Raw genomic sequence first — 18,833 nt, forward strand, 5'->3', positions numbered from 1 at the left:
TGGAGGAGCTCTCAGTACTATCAACCAAAACAATTCTTTTTTACACAAGAGGGAAAGGGATGAGCTTTCTCTTAAAATATGTCTTTCCTTCAAGAAAATTGTTGCTCTATTAAAATCACCCTTACATTCACTTCGTTTTCGAGAACAGTAAATTATGACTAAATAGAGAAAAAATGTAGAGTAATGAAGTCCATAACAAATTGTAAAATTCTTTGCACAGGGCTAATACGTAAGAGCTAAATGCATGAGGGTGTTAACTCATGCGACATACACTACAGTAGTCTGCAGTATATTTGTTTTAGGATCAAAAATAATCCAAACAGCAACTCCTTCTCAGAGACTAAATGAAACTTTGATATGAAACTAGGTTTAATTTATATTTCTAGACCGGCACATTTTGACTGTCAGTCTCTGTTCCTTCAGTGTAGTAAGTACAAGAACTGAAAATTTGCTTTACCTTGAGGTCGCAATAAAGAAAAAATAAATGAGTTTCATTTTTGTTACTTTATCTGTCAACAACTACTAGACTGGTATGAATCTTGGCAGTATGTAATCAAAGTCTTATGTACTGCAATAACAGAGCCATTCTACCTTATTCACTGTAATTGTTTTTCTCTATCACAAAGCACCACGATGTTATATGAACACCCCTGCACATGTCAGTAAAATAATTCACCCATGTGCTAAAGAAGAAAATGACGATACATCTCTATTCAGTTACTTCATAGTCATAAATGCAAATGGCTGGAAAGTATGTGTTGCAAACATACAAGCAATAGTCAGATAGCATAGGGTTTCTGCATGGTCTTTATATCACAACAGATTCTACTGAATTTTAATGCACTATATTCTTTATCCCTTGGGTTTGGGACTAAGCTCTGAGGAGCAGACTTTTGCAGAACTCTTCACGACAGAATAATTGGCATTTAGGAGGAAGTGTCATGTTGTATTTGAGTCTACAAGGCATGGAAACCATTATTCAAAAAAGAGATACACACACAAAACTATTAACGAAATTGGGTTTTGGTCCTCTTTGAAAAAGCACAACCCTAACCATTTTCTGTGGAGCATGAGGCATTTCATTAAGAGCTTTGGATCAGCCAGGACAACGCACAACTGCAGACACAAAGTCATACAGAAATAATCAGAACAAGGCTTGATTTCTCCATAGCAATGTTCAGTCTTTAAAGTCCATATAGATGGAAAGACTGCTAAATGTCAGAATCACTGACTTTAAAGAAAATGAGCTATTTTAAAGTACAGGACATAAGAAAACTTACAGAGAGGCTTTCTGAAGAGAAGAAATCCCTGCAAACCTCGGATGCTCGCTCTAATCTCATTTTACTTTTATGTTTTCCTTTCAGTTCAACGTACACTGAGAATTGAACAACACAGCTCCAGGTAGTACCAGCAGCTCTGGACTCTGGTCCTTGGTTTTGTTGGAGGCAGGGAAGGTTACTTTAGATTTAAAATAAAAAATTATCAATTTTCGTCAACATAACTTACTGCCTAAGGCATTTTACTAATAACATTTTGTGAGCACGTGAATGGATTACTAATCATTTCACGTTTGCTTTTGGAAATATTTGAAAGTGTATAACATGTAAATTAACAGTCCACTAAGGAATTCACATTGCTCTGCTTCATGGTATAAACACAGTAAAGCAAACGTTAATACAGAGCTTGCTCGCAGGTATTTTAAACAGCAGCAGACAGCTTGGTGCTTTCAAAAAGCAAGTTATTTTGAATATCTGCTGCTGTGAAGAGCTAACTGACTTTGGAAACGTGTTCTATTTGCTTCGAACCAGAGAATCACTCAGACCCAACAACTGAGTTTGAAACTCTATTCATTCCCTTCAAAATTGTGCTACTTCATGTGGAAAACACAATGGATAATTCAGAATATCAGAAGTGAAGAGCAAAAACAAGAATTATCTATATGTTCGAATAAAAATGGAAGGAAGGGTGTTGGCACAATAGTGACCAGGTGGGAATTTGTATAGTTTAATTAAATCAAGAGGAGTTGCTAATAAAATTAGCATAATCCTTGAACGCAGCCCATGGGATTCCATGCACATTACTAGGACTGGATGAAACTCTAAGATGGCTTTTAAGTTAAGATGTCTGTAGTCAATTATACAGTTCATGTCCTGAGAATACCACAGAAATGGTGTAAGTAGGGGGCATTTCTGCAAGATCTACTCCACAAAGAAATCAGACAGCCCATACCAATATCATGTCATGGGTACAGCAAGAATTTGTGATGACAGGCAATTATTGCATTGTCCCCTATATTTTACTACTGATTTAAGTTTTGAGTTTAATGAAAGTTAAATAATAAAACTTCACTGGATGGGTTGAGCTTCTCTTGACCAGTGTAAAAATGAAGGAATTACTAATAACCAAGTGGCTGATTACTAGCTGCTTGAATAGGCATTCATTTTTTTTTTTAAATGATGCTTGGAGACAAATGCAAAAATCGCTGAATAAGCAAATTTTTTGTTATGAAATGGGATACACAGATCATGGTCTGAGCCAGCTTCCCTTAGTAAGTAGGAGCCCTCCCATTTTAGGTAGCAGCATGGTCAGCAGGTATTCCTAACAATGACTTAGTATCACATTGCTGGAGTTCTTTATAAGGCAACTCGTGAAAGTCTTCTGAATAAGCCAGAGGGAAGACTGATTTTAGTCTGAGATGGCATTTTACCTAAAATGCTCTCGAAGCACAGCAGTGAAGCATTGCAGATATGGCTCTCTGGGCTGCCCACTGTAAGATTCTGTGTTTTTTTCCTGGTTTCTTTATTATGACATGCAACCACGTGAACCAAAGCAACATCCCAGAGACAAACCTGAATATCCACTAAGAGAGGTGCCTATCTCAATTTGGCTTGGGACTGCGAGGGGAAGAGAAGAGATTTCAGGTGAGATTTTTAAAAATTACTTAAAACTGGAAAATAATTTAGGAAAGGTAGAAACTTTCAGAACAAATGCTTTAAGTTTTTATTCCAAAATTGTGTTGCTAGATATATACACATCTAATGAAAATGTTAGAAAGAAAGTTTTCATTCTAAATAAGACAGTGATTTGGTATATAATCCACAAATTAACAGTAATTTCCTGTTCTTGTTTTGCCAGAAATCAGTAGAAAATTATTACAAGTTAACCTGAAATTATATTTTAATCTGGATTTTTGGATATGATTACTGAAGCACAGTACCAGTTACATCTGCCTCCAACTGTGGCCATTACAAATGCCTTCACTGTAATATATATAAGCTGATCTACATTATATATAAAAGCTAAATGCTTTAAGTAAGATAAATTACTATTATTTTGGATTTAGATCTAAAATTGTTACATATAGGTGTAGACAAATATTATTTATATGTTCGAGATACAGACATAGAATAGGATTGCTGGGAAGCATGAAGTTATTTCAGACTATCATCAAATATATCAGGGAGTGGGCTGTTTTACACATGGAACTTCAAATTTTAATAAGACTAGGAAGAATTCAATGAAAAAAATAGGCTTTGATGGCATCTTCAAACTTAGAGCCATGCAGCAAGAGCCGGTAGAGCAGATTTTATCTTGAAAACACAGCTTGTTAAATATTACCATCAACAAGTTTCTTTTTGATTTTTAAAGTCTAAAGGTATCGTATGTCATTTTCCTTATCCTCAGCAGAGACCATAGGTAATGAGCAAACCACATAACTGTGTCTGATGTTTATACTGCAAGTCTTGAATAAACTCACTTGTCAGCTTTGACAAGATGCTGGTGAAGGGGCCACTCATGTGCCTGAGCAGCATGGCGCATGCTGTGCCTAGCCCACACTCTTTGCACCCACTTTCCTTTCCCCCAATCCACTCCTGGAAGACTCACCACGTTTATCACTGTGCAGATGTACAGCATGGGATTAATTCCTTTTCCTACAGGCAACCGAGGGCCCTGTGCTAAGGAAAACCAGTGTGAGACCTGCTGCTTTCCTGGGGAAACGCTGCTGACTGAAGACTTGAAGAAAGATTTACTGTTGTTGCAGTTCATTTAGGAACGCTGTTAGACAACATCACATAGGTCAGTGGGGAAAATGGACACTGAGTGCTACCAGGCTGGTGTGCTCAGCTGATCCTGTGCAATGCAGTCCCATCAAAGGAACTTTCTGGAACAGTGAGAAGCTCAGACTTTCAACAGCACTACTATGAAGCAAACAATTCCCAAGTGCTATAAATTAGCCTTAAAAACATATCTTACATACCCTTCTTAAAGGGTATTTCCCAATTATTAAAAGCATCCATTCTTCACAGTTCTTCCCATACCTTTCACAGACTCAATTTTAGCACATTACTTAGATGAGTGGCACGGTATCCCTGTTGTCAAAATTGCATGCAATGGAACACGTTTTGCACACTACATTACACCTTGTGCTGTTCTGCTGATTTCAATTGGATTACACATTGTGTAATTCAACGCAAAATTACTTCCAATGACAACCCTTTTTATTCCTATGCATACATGGTGATCCATCATGCCCTGCATACTGGGTTTGGCATTTCCATTTCGAGTCCCTGTTGAAATCAGAAAGCATGGAACCACAGACACACAACTTGAGTTATTACATATAAACTTTCTTGTTGCTTAAGAAAAAAAAGATACAATTTTGATTCACATGTCTAGCTCCACACTTTATGCAAATCTTTATGTCCAATGCAAATGCCAATGTCACAGGCCCCATTTTCTTCGCAGGCAACATAAACATGAATTCCCAGCAGTTGCCTGCTTTTTTTTCATCCATGCTTACTGTCTCTCCAGTGGGTATCTAACAACTCCTTAGAATGAAACTAGACTGTTCAAAAATCCTCAGTTCTCTCTTAACAGACTGGTGTTACTGATGCTCTTGCTGGTATTTTTATTATCAAGTTGCTATCCCAGGTGGCTCCTTCCCAAAGCCCTTTTTGTCTGCACACTGCAGATCAAAGCTTTTGTTCGCTTACATGCTTGAGCAGAAAAAGGCCTATTTTGTCCTGCCACAGCTGAACTACCTTCAGTAGTAACTCATCTCTTAGCAAAGGCTAAGGGCTTTACTTTGGCTTTTGATGAGGGGCAGAATTGCTCTATTTCACAGTGGGATGCTCCTCACAGGGTGCAGGCAGCACCATGTTAGATATGTCCAGCCCAAGTCTGCAGTTAGGAGGTGGTGCAGCAGGAGACTACATAGAGATGCTAATTTGCTGCCAGAAGCAGTATAGCCATGTTAATACCATACCATACCATACCATACCATACCATACCATACCATACCATACCATACCATACCATACCATACCATACCATACCATACCAATGCTAATTAAAATAGATTTGGTCTTCAATTGAAGCTTTTTTTCCCTCTTTTTCTTTTTAAACAATGTTAATCTCTGTGGGCAAATTTATTGGAGCATGATATGAGATGTTAACAGAGCCTATTGCAGATGAAGTGGTAGAATTAATTAGGGCTTTTGATTTTAGGAGATAATCTAGTTCTGAAAAAGGATTTGTGTATTGGGGATGATAGAAAAAAAAAATGAGCACTCTTCATCATCTGGAGACAATTCAACCTGAAACATCAACATTTAGGGTCAGACTGCCTCTAGCCTTTGTTCTACTGTGAATGATACAGGAGAAGACAATTAGCCTTCCTTTCATCTTTCATGCAAAAGCCACAGACTATCACAGCCTCTGAAGAGGCCGGGTGCAAGGTGGATCATGTAATGGTAGGATGCTTGGATAGCCCTGTGCCTGGATTCTGCAGCTTGCATGCGTAACTGGCATCCCAGAAAGAACACAGACTAATTTGTTCTGACATACATTCCCTCTGCATGCCTGGGCTAGAAATTTCACCTATCTTGTAGAAATGTGAACAGTGCCATCCCACAGAGCTCTTCTCAGGATTAGCTGGACCAGAGCCTTATAGTTCTGTGGCTGTGGTGAGCACCAAGCAGTACAAACAGCTATAAGCCACTAGCAAATTAACTATTCACAATAGCTGAGGATCTGAATGCTGGAAAAGATTAATGTTTGCTTTGCAGGCCTATGATAAAACACTAAATACATAGCCCTTTGTTAAGGGATTTCTTGTGACATACATCATTCATCCAAGGTTGAGCAACTGCCTTCGTGTTCTGCCTTCAGCCAAAGAGGGCAGGCAGTTTCCTGGCGGTTTGGTGCTTCCGCCAAGGCAGTTTGCTAGGCACAGACTTCACCAAGCCCACCTGAACACCTGGGAACTCTCCCTAGTGTTTTGGATTTAAATACCTCTGGAAAAAAGAAAAAAGGCAATGGGAGCTCACCCTGATTTCAGGGGCACCTGAAATGTCCATCCTTTACTCCAGTTATGGGTAATGTGACCCTAAATATTTTTCTATTGTCTGTTTATCGACAATCTGACCTCCCACTGGGATGACTAATGCGAAAATTTCTGGCAAATCGAATATTTGCTGAGGTGAAGAAAGGAGGAAGGAGCTGGTTGGATGTAGTCACAAGTAAACTGAGAATTTTCAGGAACAAATAAATTGCAAAAATTGCCAGATGACCTTAATTTCATGAGAAATATGGGAAAGAAACAAACATGATGGTTAGGAGCGATCAGCAAAAGGTCAGTGTATCATGAAGAGAAAATAGGGTAGAACCCACTGTAACCATTTAGGTGCCTGATAATTGGTAAATCTGAGTAAACAGCCAGTTCCCTTGGATCACTATAACATTTAACAGCAACACCAGGTCGCTATACTGCTATAAGGGCAGTAATGGAAGCAGACAGCAGAAAGTTACACAAAAGCTTATTCCTGAATAATTGTCTACTGTTGATGATAACATTGGGAATATGGTCCATCACTGAAAATATGACAGTGTAAGGAATAAAATGGCCTGACAAATGGAAAAAATGGAGTATCAGAGTCACGAGAGCATAGAATCATAGAATATCCTGAGCTGGAAGGGACCCACGAGGATCATCGAGTGCAACTCCTGGCTCTACACAGAACTAAATCCTCTCTGAAAAAATACTTGAATTGTTTAAACTGGAAATATTTCATCAGCTATTCAAGGCAAAACTCAGTTCACACACTCATTTTCAGGTGATGTACTGTTATCTGAGGAAAGGGAATGGAAAAGTCAATATAGCTCTATCATACCTGCGAATTAAGGTGGTTAGGGGCCAGCTGAAAGCAAGCTGCAATGTGATGGGCTTCTGCACAGGCGATTTTGTCCCTAAATAATCTGTATTTTGCACAGTGTGTCAAATTCCAGGAACAGACTTTGAGGCTGTCTTGAACACAAAGCTGACTATATACACTCCTTTCAGTATTCTCAGCACAGAGGTGTGTGAGAAGGCATCTCAAAAGTAGCAGGTGGAGGTTTTTCTAGAGAATACTTCCCTCCAGCAGTCACAGAAGGAGGAACAGGCTGTGACACTACTGTAGGATGGAGGAAATGCTAGCACTCCTGTAGCTACTGTTTGCTGCCATTGAGGACACAGGTGACAGGTGGAAAGACAATGGAAAGGCAATGCCATCTCAGTACCATGCCTCCAAGGGCATAGCATTAAATCCAGCCTGATATTTACATAGTGTTCTAAACCTGTAATCTGCTAAACACTGCAATTAAATAATTGTGCTTGAGGTTATAACTGCTTTTAGGTTGTGTAGTTTAACACCAAGAATTAGAGTTGACCAATGCTACTCCCTATCAAGTAACCTAGATTCAGCCTGGGGTCTGAGAGCTAGAAGAGAATCTCGTGGTCATGGACAGGACCATGAAATACTACCATTCACTACGATCATGCCATACCATGCTTTTCTATGTAGCTGGCTTTTTCCATTTCCTCTTTAATGAAGTACTATTACACTTGGGGGTGGAGAAAATTAGCTCAGGAGGTACCAGAAGGTGTAGTTCAATTTTTCCCAGGTTTCTGGTCAGGCTTGAAGCTGTTGTTTTGTTAGCAGCCAGTTTGAACTGGCCTCTGTGACTGCCAAACAAGTCCTGACAGAAGTTAGACTAAGAATAATTCAATGCAAGGTTGGACCAGGTAATCTCTAAAGGCCTCTTCCAATCTAGACTCTTTTTTTTATAATGGCATAAATGGATGATTTTTTTTTTTTTTTTTTAACAGCTGCATGAATTAGAGGCAGAGCTATATGAATAACTGGTCTTCTGGTTAAATAGATGGGCAAAAGATTGTGAAGGAGAATGAGTTTGGGGAAACAAAATATTTAATTCTCAGTAAGCCTTCATCTCCCATTAAAGCACTTTGTCAATCAAACTGTTTCATTCCAGGCAAAATTCGTTTCTGTTCCGTGCTTAAAAAAAAAAAAAAAAAAAAAAAGAGGGTTTTGGTGTTATATTTTGTCTGGTTGGTTGTTGTTGGCTTTTGTTGTTTTTTTGAATGATACTGTGAATGAAGAATTCACCAAAATGGGTTTAAAAACACATTTTAGTCTGTAAAAGTGTTTTTTTCTTGAAGAGACTATTCATAAATTTCTGAAGCAGCAACTGAAAGTATGGACAGACTCCAGTGAGCTCAACTTCATTTTTACCAAATAGTCTATTTCATTAAAAAACAATCAATTTCTTTGTCTGCTTAATCACTGTTCTGACAGGCTGCAGAGAGAATTCCTGCTCCATGTGGCACTATGCAGTCACGTGAAAGCTAAATGGAAAGCCAGACCTAATTGTGAGAGAGGCTATCAGGAGCCATGGGCTCTCTGGGCCTGTGAGGATAAAACATTAACACAACAAGGTCCAGGGTTTTAAAAGCAAATACCTGGAGTTTGACTCAACAGCCTGTACTTACTTATTTAAATAAGTCTGTGAGTACTCAAGGGTGCTCGCCAAGTGGCATCGCTGCCTGGGAGTTTGATAGGAAGCACTGGGTGAGCTGGATACCTTAAAGTCGTATTGTTTGCTTTGGTACCTTGGGAGATTTTGGGCTTTGTACGTACATTCACATATTCATGGTTGATTACAGTCCACTTGAAGATAAGGATACTGCACATTCCAATACAATGATATTTTCAGTACATATTTATGGAAGATTTTTAGTCTGACTTCAGAAACGATTGCTTTCACTTTAGAACTTAGTCCAAGATTTTCCTCATATAACCTATCAGATGTCTCTACATTCTTTTTCTCACCTTTTTCCTCATTGTATTTTCTCACCAACCCAGGTTGGATGGAGCCCTGGCAGCCTGATCTGGTGGGCAACAATCCTGCCCATGGCAGAGGGTTGGAATGGGATAGGCTTTAAGTCCCCTTCCAATCCAAGCCATTCTTTAATCGCATTATATTACTAAGTAAAAACAACCATTAGTCATAACATTCAGTGGTAATAATAATTCAAAATGGAGTAATTAAGCAATAGGTTCAAAGATACCAAACCTCTGCAATACAAAAAACTGATGTCACCAAAGATCCTAATAGTTTGCGTTACCCTAAATAATGAACGTTGCTTCATGAGACAGGATCTTTTTTGGGTGCCACACCACAGCTGAGCTTAAAAACCAGGTTGTACAGGATCGCTTCCCTGGAAAAGCGAAGCAAACAGGAGTCTCTGCTCTAAATATCTGAGCACAAGTGGCTGAAAAAATATAATAAAGCAGAGGCAAGATGCCGATTGACTGAGGGCATATGGGAGATCTGAGGACAACAATCAATCACTGATCTGTAAGCTGTTTAAAGCCACTCGATGCTCGGGAGCCAGCAAGGGAACAGCATCTGTCTGCTACAGTGCCTCCGAAATCCAACCTGGTACAAATTAAGGGGACTCACCATAAGAAGAGCTGGCTCCCCGCACTCCCATCTGCTCGGGGGGGAGCACCATGCAACCTGCATCCACAGTAAGGGGAGCAAGTCGAACACAAAAAAGGAGCACAGATCCCCAAACCTGCAATCACCCAATGTTTTCAGAGGCGTTTGGGGCTTTGGGGGTGGATGTTGGGATGCATCAGGATGGGAACACCCGGCGGAATGTGCAGGTTCGATGAGGAGTGCAACTGCTGTCACTCCGTTTGAGGGTAATCCGGTTTGATGCCTCACCTCTTGGTTCAGCATGGGCTTGCAGCCTGAGTTTTTGTTGGTGAGCTGCAAGGGTGCTATGCAGCTTGTCATGTCTAATAACGTCCTCCTCTGAAGTCTGATATGCTGAAAGATCTGCGCTGCTGATGTTAAAAGCTGGATTTTCAATGCCTTCTGTTGCTGCTCTCTCTTCTTTTACTACAGAAAACAAGGAGGTCAGAAGAGCACATTACAGCAAAGTGTATTTCAATGACAAGCAGAAAATTCCTTCTAGTAATTCCTTTGCTGAAAGACTCAAGTGTATCGTCCTCAAATGTCGCCAAAACAGAATTAGGTTAAAATTAACTCAGGAAAAAAAAAAAAAAAAAGAATAAATGATTAAAATAATTACAAATTGCACCCTGACAAGCAAGAGCAAAATTTCGCCCACAGCCATTTGTCTGTAATTAGTTAATTAATCCTTACACAAATTATGAGCAATAACTCATCAAGCAAGGCTCACCCATCAGAAATTCAGCCGACTTGGATTTCTTCTGCTTAGTTTGCTTCAGAGCCTTCTGCTGGAACTTCTGGAGGGAAATTGTTAAATGAATAAATTAGCTAAAGAACGAAGATCATCCTTTATGATCCACAACTAACACAGTATTTTAAATATGGGATGGCATTGAAATGTCATTTAATTTACATCTCTGCTAAAGGGGTCAAACACTAATTGAACAACAGCAGTGGAAGAATTAAATAAAATAGGAGAAGAAAAGTTAAAACAAATGCCAAATGAAGGTCACATTAAAATACTGTGATTTTTTCTTTTTTTGTTAGTCTTTTTTCTTAACCAATTTTAATTAATGCAAAGGAGCCTCAACAAATAAAGAATAAGACTGCTTTATTTCACTTGCAGAACAGCAGTGCTTCGTTTAGAAAAGTTTGGTCATTCATGTTATCCACAGACAGGCTTCCCTGACGCCCCCCCCTTCTGCATTTCCTAAGTCCACTTACATAACCAGTGTAGCTGTTCATCACAGGGCAGCTGGAAATGAACGAGCTCCACACTTTCATATGAGACGATGAAATGGACACAATCCCAAATAATTTACATTGAGAGGTTACAAAAGAGAGATCACGGTCCAGGGGAGAGGAGTCATTGCAACAATGAAAAATTAACTTAATATTAGGTATGCACCAACAGCAGCTACGGTGAAAACAAGATAATGATAGCTACTGGAGGAACTGGGTCATGACAAGTCCCAAATTAATTCCTATGGAGATGCAAGGTCCAGAATAAACATGGCCATATTGGTACCAACAGGAAGGTCCAAGTGCTGAAGTCTACATTGGTACAAAACCTTGTGCGACACTAGCAAAACTTCACATGAGCTCATGCCTAGCTACAGACCCCAGTAATGGACACTAAGAATCAAAGCAGGCAAAGATTATCTAAAACAAAGAACATCTGGGAGTATTAATCAAAGCCAAAATCAAAGCAAGAGAACAGCTCACACCTATTTATTTTCAAATCTCGCATGGCAGTTCCTGAAATGAGCACAATTTTTTTAAGCCAGTTGCTTAATTGTCCAGTGACAAAGACCACTCCTGGCAACATAGCTCCTGGAAACTGTCAATACGAAAGGATTAATTACAAGAATAATTGAAAAATTGCAATTTTTAGAGCATCCATCTTTCCCATTTGATTGTGGGTGCCAATTTCCAGTAAAAAGCAATGCTTGCAGCACACGATCAATAAATCTGTCAAAAACAATAGAACCATAGTACTGACAGATTAATATAGATATTAATAACTTAATATATATGTATATATGCATACATGTGTAAATGTTAGTCTGACAACAGTAGAATTCTTCTAAATCAAGATGACTACTGTCCTACAAAAATGTAAACATGCAAAAATGAACTAGATGCATTCTGGAAGCTACAGTAAGTACCAAAGCAACAGAATTAATTCTTACAAGCTGTGTGCAGCACAAATGAAGTTAATGATAATTTTGACAAGAATTCAATAGGTTCAGAAAGTCACCATACTGCTTTCAATGTTTTTTCCCCAACTGAAAAATCTTTCTAAAATACACATTGGCTTACTGAGCACCTTTAGAATTCTATAACTCTTTCAAAATTAATGTACTGATGCATTACTTACATTCCTAATATTTTAATTCAGTTAGTTTTAAAGATGCCAGCAGCATTTATAAAAATGCTGTATCTTAACTGTTCTTAATAAATTGTATATAATTACCAAACAAAGCTTTAAACCTTACGTTAACAGCAAAAAAAATAACACCCAGACAAAAATTCTGGGACAAATTTTTAAACTGGTATACATCAAGATACATCTGCAACTTTGACAGAATTAAGATGATCCGCACTACTTTCTATCCATACACGTATTCTTTCTGCATGTCAGATTTCCCTGCAAAACCAATTGCAGGCTGTATTTGTCACAGTCAGCTTCGAATTGCTATATTCTGTAAAACACACGACACTTCCCTCACAATGAGAGGGAGGTGGGGGGATGGGAAGAAGAAAGTATTTCTCTTCCTCCAGACCTACAAAACACACACTGTAGGATTTTATTGCTGTTATTTGGCTTCTTTATATTCAGTACAGTTAGCACCAATTACTGTTTTTCAGAGATACAGCCATGTATGTTCTTCTGCACTTCATTCACACAATCACAGATGAATATTTTTTAAGTTTTGATGCAGCATGCTTGTGACTCCTATTTACAAAGAGCTTTGAGAGAAACGATGCCCTTGTCCCTTGATTAGGCTTTGAAAAGGCGTTTTCAGTGAGTTCATATTTTTTGAATGAAAGCAACACCTGATTTTCTACAGCAGGGTGAAATCCTTCCAGGGATTCTTCTTCAAGTAACTAAATAACAGAGCAGTTTGGTGGCCTTTGTGTAATCAACACATGTTCTTGTCACTTTGTGCTTCAGAGGAAATTAAGAGAGTTCTCCTTTCATATCTATCTCCACCTGATTCTTCCATCCTTCTTGTTTACATATGGGCACCCCTAAGTATTGTAAATTACATCCTTTTATTTTTTTTATTTCCTTCCCCAACACCCCTCCTTAAGATACTTTGTCTTCTTATCAGATAATAGGCACAAAATTACTCAGTGGCATTCTATATTCATTTTATCGCTAGTCACTACTCGTTAACTTATGTATTTATGCAAATTCATGTCTAAAGGGATTGTCCTTTAATCATTTCACGGATCTACAAAACTTAGATTTCCAGCAGCAAACAGAAGAAAGCCCTCTCAGTGACAACTTGCAGGCAACATCCAGTTGTGTGACCATATCCAGAAGAATGCACATGCATGCATTTCTGACCAGAAACCATCTTCTAGCTGTAGAACAGGGTCCAAAGATGAATTCAAAGTCATGCCTGTTATTTTTTATTAAAAATGTATATTAGTTTTTTCTAACTCGAGTGTCATGCAGTGTGACAAAGGCGAGGGGACACGGAAGTAGCTGAGCACAACACAGAGTAATCAGCATGTAATTCAAAGAGACCTGAACCTTTGTATGCCTTTTTGCAGTCACCACCGCCTGCACCGTTGGCATTAAGGCCTGCAGTCTGCTTAACAACACCAATTTAAACAAAAGAAAAACAGGAGTATCCGAAACTGGGGAGCCCAGGTCTGTGCAAGAGTAGTGAGCACCGCAACAGCAGCAGCAGCAAGGGAAAAAAAAAAAAAAAAGAGAAAAAAAAAGAAAAAAAAAAACCCTCATTTATAACCAGTGACAACTAAAACCTATGAAGTTTTTAAAAGAATGTGATTGTTGTCAAAAGGAATTGGGTACAACAATGCTGCGTTCAGCTCTGGTTCCACTCAAAGCCGTGGCTGAGGGGCTCTGGGAAAGCTGCTGGAAGGCTGGTGGGCACAGACCAGCAAGAAAGTGAATTTTGCATACTGTACGGATCATCGCTCAGTTCAGGGCAGTCATATTGAATCTGTGATCAACCAATTGTGCTTCATGAAACCGTCAGCCCTCATTTATGTCTAGCTGTTTTCTTCTGTCCTGCTGTAAACAAGCTCTGCTCTGAGCTGTCTCCCTACCCTTATCTGCTTACGAAGATCACACAGACAGACCTCATCAGCAGCCTTAGAGTTAAAGTTAAAGTTACTGCTTCCAGACAGCAGTCCCTATGCAAGCTGGAAGTCAAAAAGAAGAGCAACTTTGGAATGACAGAGTTTTAGTTCCTTTTAGGAAATGCATACCTTAGATTCATACACATACTGGCATGTTATGTCTCTTTCATGAAATTAAATTAGGTGTTCTTAATATGAACAACTGTTTCTAACATCAGCAAACTAGCTCAGCAGATTCATCCATGGTTTTGTTCTTGTTGTTTTTTGTTGTGGGTTGCTGTTTTTTTTTTTTCCTTTGGGGCCTTGTTTGAACACAGCCAACAAAGAAGTAGCTGGAAATACTGTCAATCTGGTAGGGCTCCAGGAACCTAATAATGCCTGAAATGCTCTAAGGAGTGTAATGACAGTAAGCAGGAACAGGTATGTTGGCTTCTGTTCTTATTCACTTCAGTGAGAGCATTGGCCTTAAAATAATGCAGAGCAGTTTTCAAAGAATAATGTGCCTGCATAAAAAGGGATGGAGCCTTCCTAAAAATGTATTCCTCTGCAAGCACACAAACCCGTGAGTTGGTATTTACAGCATTTAATTCTTTAAACCAGCTGGCAAGTCCCTGTTAAGGCTTTCCTTTATGCAGCTGGAGCTGGAACCTTCTCCCTCCTCCCAGCCCATTACTTTTGTCTATTTAAGGGATGGCAGCCAAAGAGAAACAGCTTGTAATTTGCACCTGTCTGCTTTAAGCACTCCACATTAGATTTTGCAGAGAGCAAACTCTTCATTGCTAATGAGGATGACACTTGGTAGGGTCAAACATATTTTTTAGCTGACTCTGCAGCAATTAAAAAACGAAATAAATAAATACCCGCTTCGTTTCAGTCCATGCTAGCTGGAAAACGAGACTGGAGGGAAAAGCCTGCTGAAGAAAAGCAGCTTGGTGTGGAGCTGGAAGATGTAACCTTCCGTGTCTGGTCCAATATAATGCTGAACACAGCTAGGCATGACAGGTCCTGAGTTTGTACATCCTAGGCTGCCTTTTGAGGACCCACAGCATGCTCAGGTACCCAGAGGTTCAGCTCTATGAGAAAAGTGCTCTCAAAGAATTGCAACATTGAAGCCTGTGCTTTGCTCCTGTTCTAGAGGTGCGCAAGCATTGCTGTGCAGAGATGCACTAGCTGGACTGTGAAGGTGGGAAGGTATAAATGAAGCAAATAACCCACATGTGATCTTACAGTCTTACATAAAAACTACCTCAGCATGTTTGCTTCTTGCTAGAAAACCAAGCCCTGTGTTCCCAGTCAGCTGTGCTATCAGTTACCACTACACTGGAAGAAGTAACAATTACATTGGCACGTGAGCTTAGCTATTAAGCAGCAGTAATTTCCCTGGTTAGTCTTAAAATAGAAAAGCCCTCCAAAACTCAGTCTATGGAGCTGACGAAAAGAACAAAAAAAAAGGATGAAAATAAAACAAAGTAAAACATACAATTTATTAAAGAAAACACTGGTGGTGCATTTTGATTTCATAAATTGTCCCCACTTGTACTTCCTGTTTAAACAATAACTAACACGATGATGGGTTAAATGAAGTTGAGATTGTCACAAACATTGCCTCACTAGTAATTAATGTAGTTTAATATGGTTGTTGGCACACATCTCACATGACAGATAATGTTCCAACATGTCACTGATAGGACCTTTCAGCACAGCTTTAGGAGATCTACCAGGCATTGCCGAGGTTGGTTAGGTCAAAGGGTTGAACCATGTGTAATTCAGAACAGAGGAGGTCCCACGGTCACTCCACAAAAACAATTACACTACTTATTTCACTCCATCCCCAGCCCGAAATTCACAAGCCTCACAGTTTCAGTGCAGTCAATCTCGCTCTGCCCTGGGGCTACGAGCCACATGAAAATATGTGGTGCTGTGTTTATAAATCTAATCAAAAATAGAAACAGTAGACAAGCACAATGAGGTCCTACTATGGATCATGGGAATTCTCTAAATTCTGAAGGCACTTTTGTTTAACTTCTGTGGGCCTTCTCCTACTATTACATTGTCTGGTACTCTCGTTAATCATCCTCTTGACTTGTCAATGATATAAAGGAGCCTACGTGTCTGCTGACTTCCCTCCCATCACACTACAAATAATATTATGAAATTGCAATGTTAGGAATAGCCCTTTCAATTTTCCTTTTTTTTTTTTTTTTTTTTTTATTTTTTTCAGTTTTTTTTTTTTTTTTCCTTCACTTACCTCTTCCTCCATGCCAGCCTGTCCTTTCTTAGATCTGCGGCTAAAAACACTTCCTCCTGCAATGAAATAGAGAGACATCCTCTGAATTTTCAGCCCCCAGACCATCATTAATGCACTTAGGTTTAAACACACAGAATTACAGAGCATCAGCCTAGAAATCTGCTGGGATGGGACTTCTGCTGCTGCAAAAGAGTAAAGTGAGGAAGCAACACTTCACCTCTTCAAAAACTCTACATCTGATCACGTTAAAAAATGAAGGGTGCTCTGAAAATAATGCCTCCTATTTTATTACGTTGGCACCCACTAACATTCATTGATGCTCGCTGAACATTTATGAAGCCCAAATAGTGCAAGTAAGCACAGTGAGGTGGTGGATTTTTTTCTGAGCAGAATTAACCAACCAGAAGTGGGTAATTCCTACCCATGGACAGTAAGCACCAAGTAACGTGAAGTTTGTTGTGGAACATAGCTAACGTGAAAACTGCAGTGCCAAACCTACCAGACTAAGGATGCTTCTGTGATCCTGCATCTGGGTGGGTCTCACCTGTGCCTCCCTCCTTGAGATGGGATTTCAATTAGAAGCACGGAAATTATTCTCCACACAGAGGTTAAAACCATTATGCAATCCCACCATAATTTTACAAGTTATATATCTCATCAACAAAAAAATTCTCAATTTTACATTAGCTGCTTTTGTCTCTATGTGGGAAAAAAATTATTCCTTCTGAAGGGCCAGATGAGTTGCCCCTGTGCTCACTGCAATCAATGGCAAAACTCTGTCTGACACCCCGGTCACAGGATTTGAACCGCAATGAATAGCAAGCTTCTTTCTCTGCCAGCTTTTCCCTTATGCTTTTATACAAACACATATTCAGATTATTTTGCAGAGCCTGAAAATAAAACAAGACTTAGAACAATTAAAAATATCCCTTCAGAATCCCTCAGAAGATTCAATTGACCTTCTGGGTCAGGGGATGCCCTGTACAAAGTACATGTTTGGCCCAACTTGAGGAAACTCTCTCTCCTGAGGGCACCAAGCAAAGAAGAGCCTAATTCTAAGCATGCGCTTAGGTTTCATTGAAATCAACACAATGGACAGTGAACAGGGACACAAATTCTTCACAGAAAAAGGCTGCATTGTCACTTTGGTTACTCAGTAATGAATGAAGGCCTGAGCTCTGCCCAGGACTCGCTAATGCTGAGAGTCTGCTGACCTTTGCCATCGCCCCTGGATTTTGGTGCCCTGCTCAGGTTGCCAAGACCATGCATGGGGTTGAGATGCCAGCGCTGTGATGCTGAAATAACCCCCCCACAGTAATCATATAAGGTAGGCTACAATCACATTTACCCAACCCAATCACACATCCTCTGGATGCCATGGATAACTTCCTTTTTAGTCCGGTAGTATGGCACAGAACTCATTCAGGTTGGATATTATAAAACATTTCTACTCATAAAGTGAGTGAGGCAGTGGCACAGGGGGTTGGTGGAGTCCCTGGAGGTGATCAAGAACCGTGTGGATGTGGCACTGAAAAACACAGTTAGTGGGCACGGTGAGGATGTGTTGGCAGTTGGACTAGGTGATCTTAGTGCTCTTCTCCAACCTTAAGAATTCTCTGATTATATATTATGGTTCAATTAGGAGAAGGGAAAAAAAAGACAAACCAAAGGCAATAAAATCTTGAAATTACTCCTCTCCTTTAAAGGGTAGAATCAAAAGAAGCAGCCAGTAGAAAGAACTGATAGATATAAGCTGTAAATTCAATATTTTCATCTGTGGTCAACATCTGCTCTTTGAAGAGGAGCCAAAGGTAAAGCAATTTGCAAAGCCACAAGAGACCATCAAATCCCTTGGATGCAGTATCATGGCACCAGGAACCTCAGCACTACCATCATCTTGACTTCTCTCTTTCTATCCATATCACGGTCTATACCCAGCAAAACAGGTAGTTGTTTTTTTTTTCCACTACAAAAGGCTTTTTTTTTTCTAGTAATTTTTAAATAACATGGCCTCCATTTAAAGGAGCACGTCAGTTAAAAGTACTGACCTGTACATCAAATCTTAAAAAATGTGCAATATTTTGTGCATGCCTTTGAGCGTGCGCACACACACACATACAAAAAGACCCCTATACAATTTAGGGCAATGCTATAGGCAAATATACAAGGGCTGCTCCAAAAGTAATGCCTCTTGTTATATTTTGTTGGCTCACAATGCCAGAGAGGATGTTAGTGATATGGCACTTCCCACCAATACTCCATCACATTTTGTAGCAGCGTGGCAGACGGCAGCAGAGGGGCAGTTTGACAAAATGGCATCTGACGAAACAGTGTGTCACTGAATTCCTCCATGTGGAAAAAAAAAAGTGGCACCCATTGACACTCATCAACTCTTGCTGAATGTTTGTGGAGACCAAACAAT

Source organism: Centrocercus urophasianus, unplaced genomic scaffold, assembly GCF_019232065.1.
Source record: "Centrocercus urophasianus isolate 14NV4802_14NV808 unplaced genomic scaffold, USGS_Curo_1.0 seq_11, whole genome shotgun sequence".
NCBI classification, from domain to species: domain Eukaryota; kingdom Metazoa; phylum Chordata; class Aves; order Galliformes; family Phasianidae; genus Centrocercus; species Centrocercus urophasianus.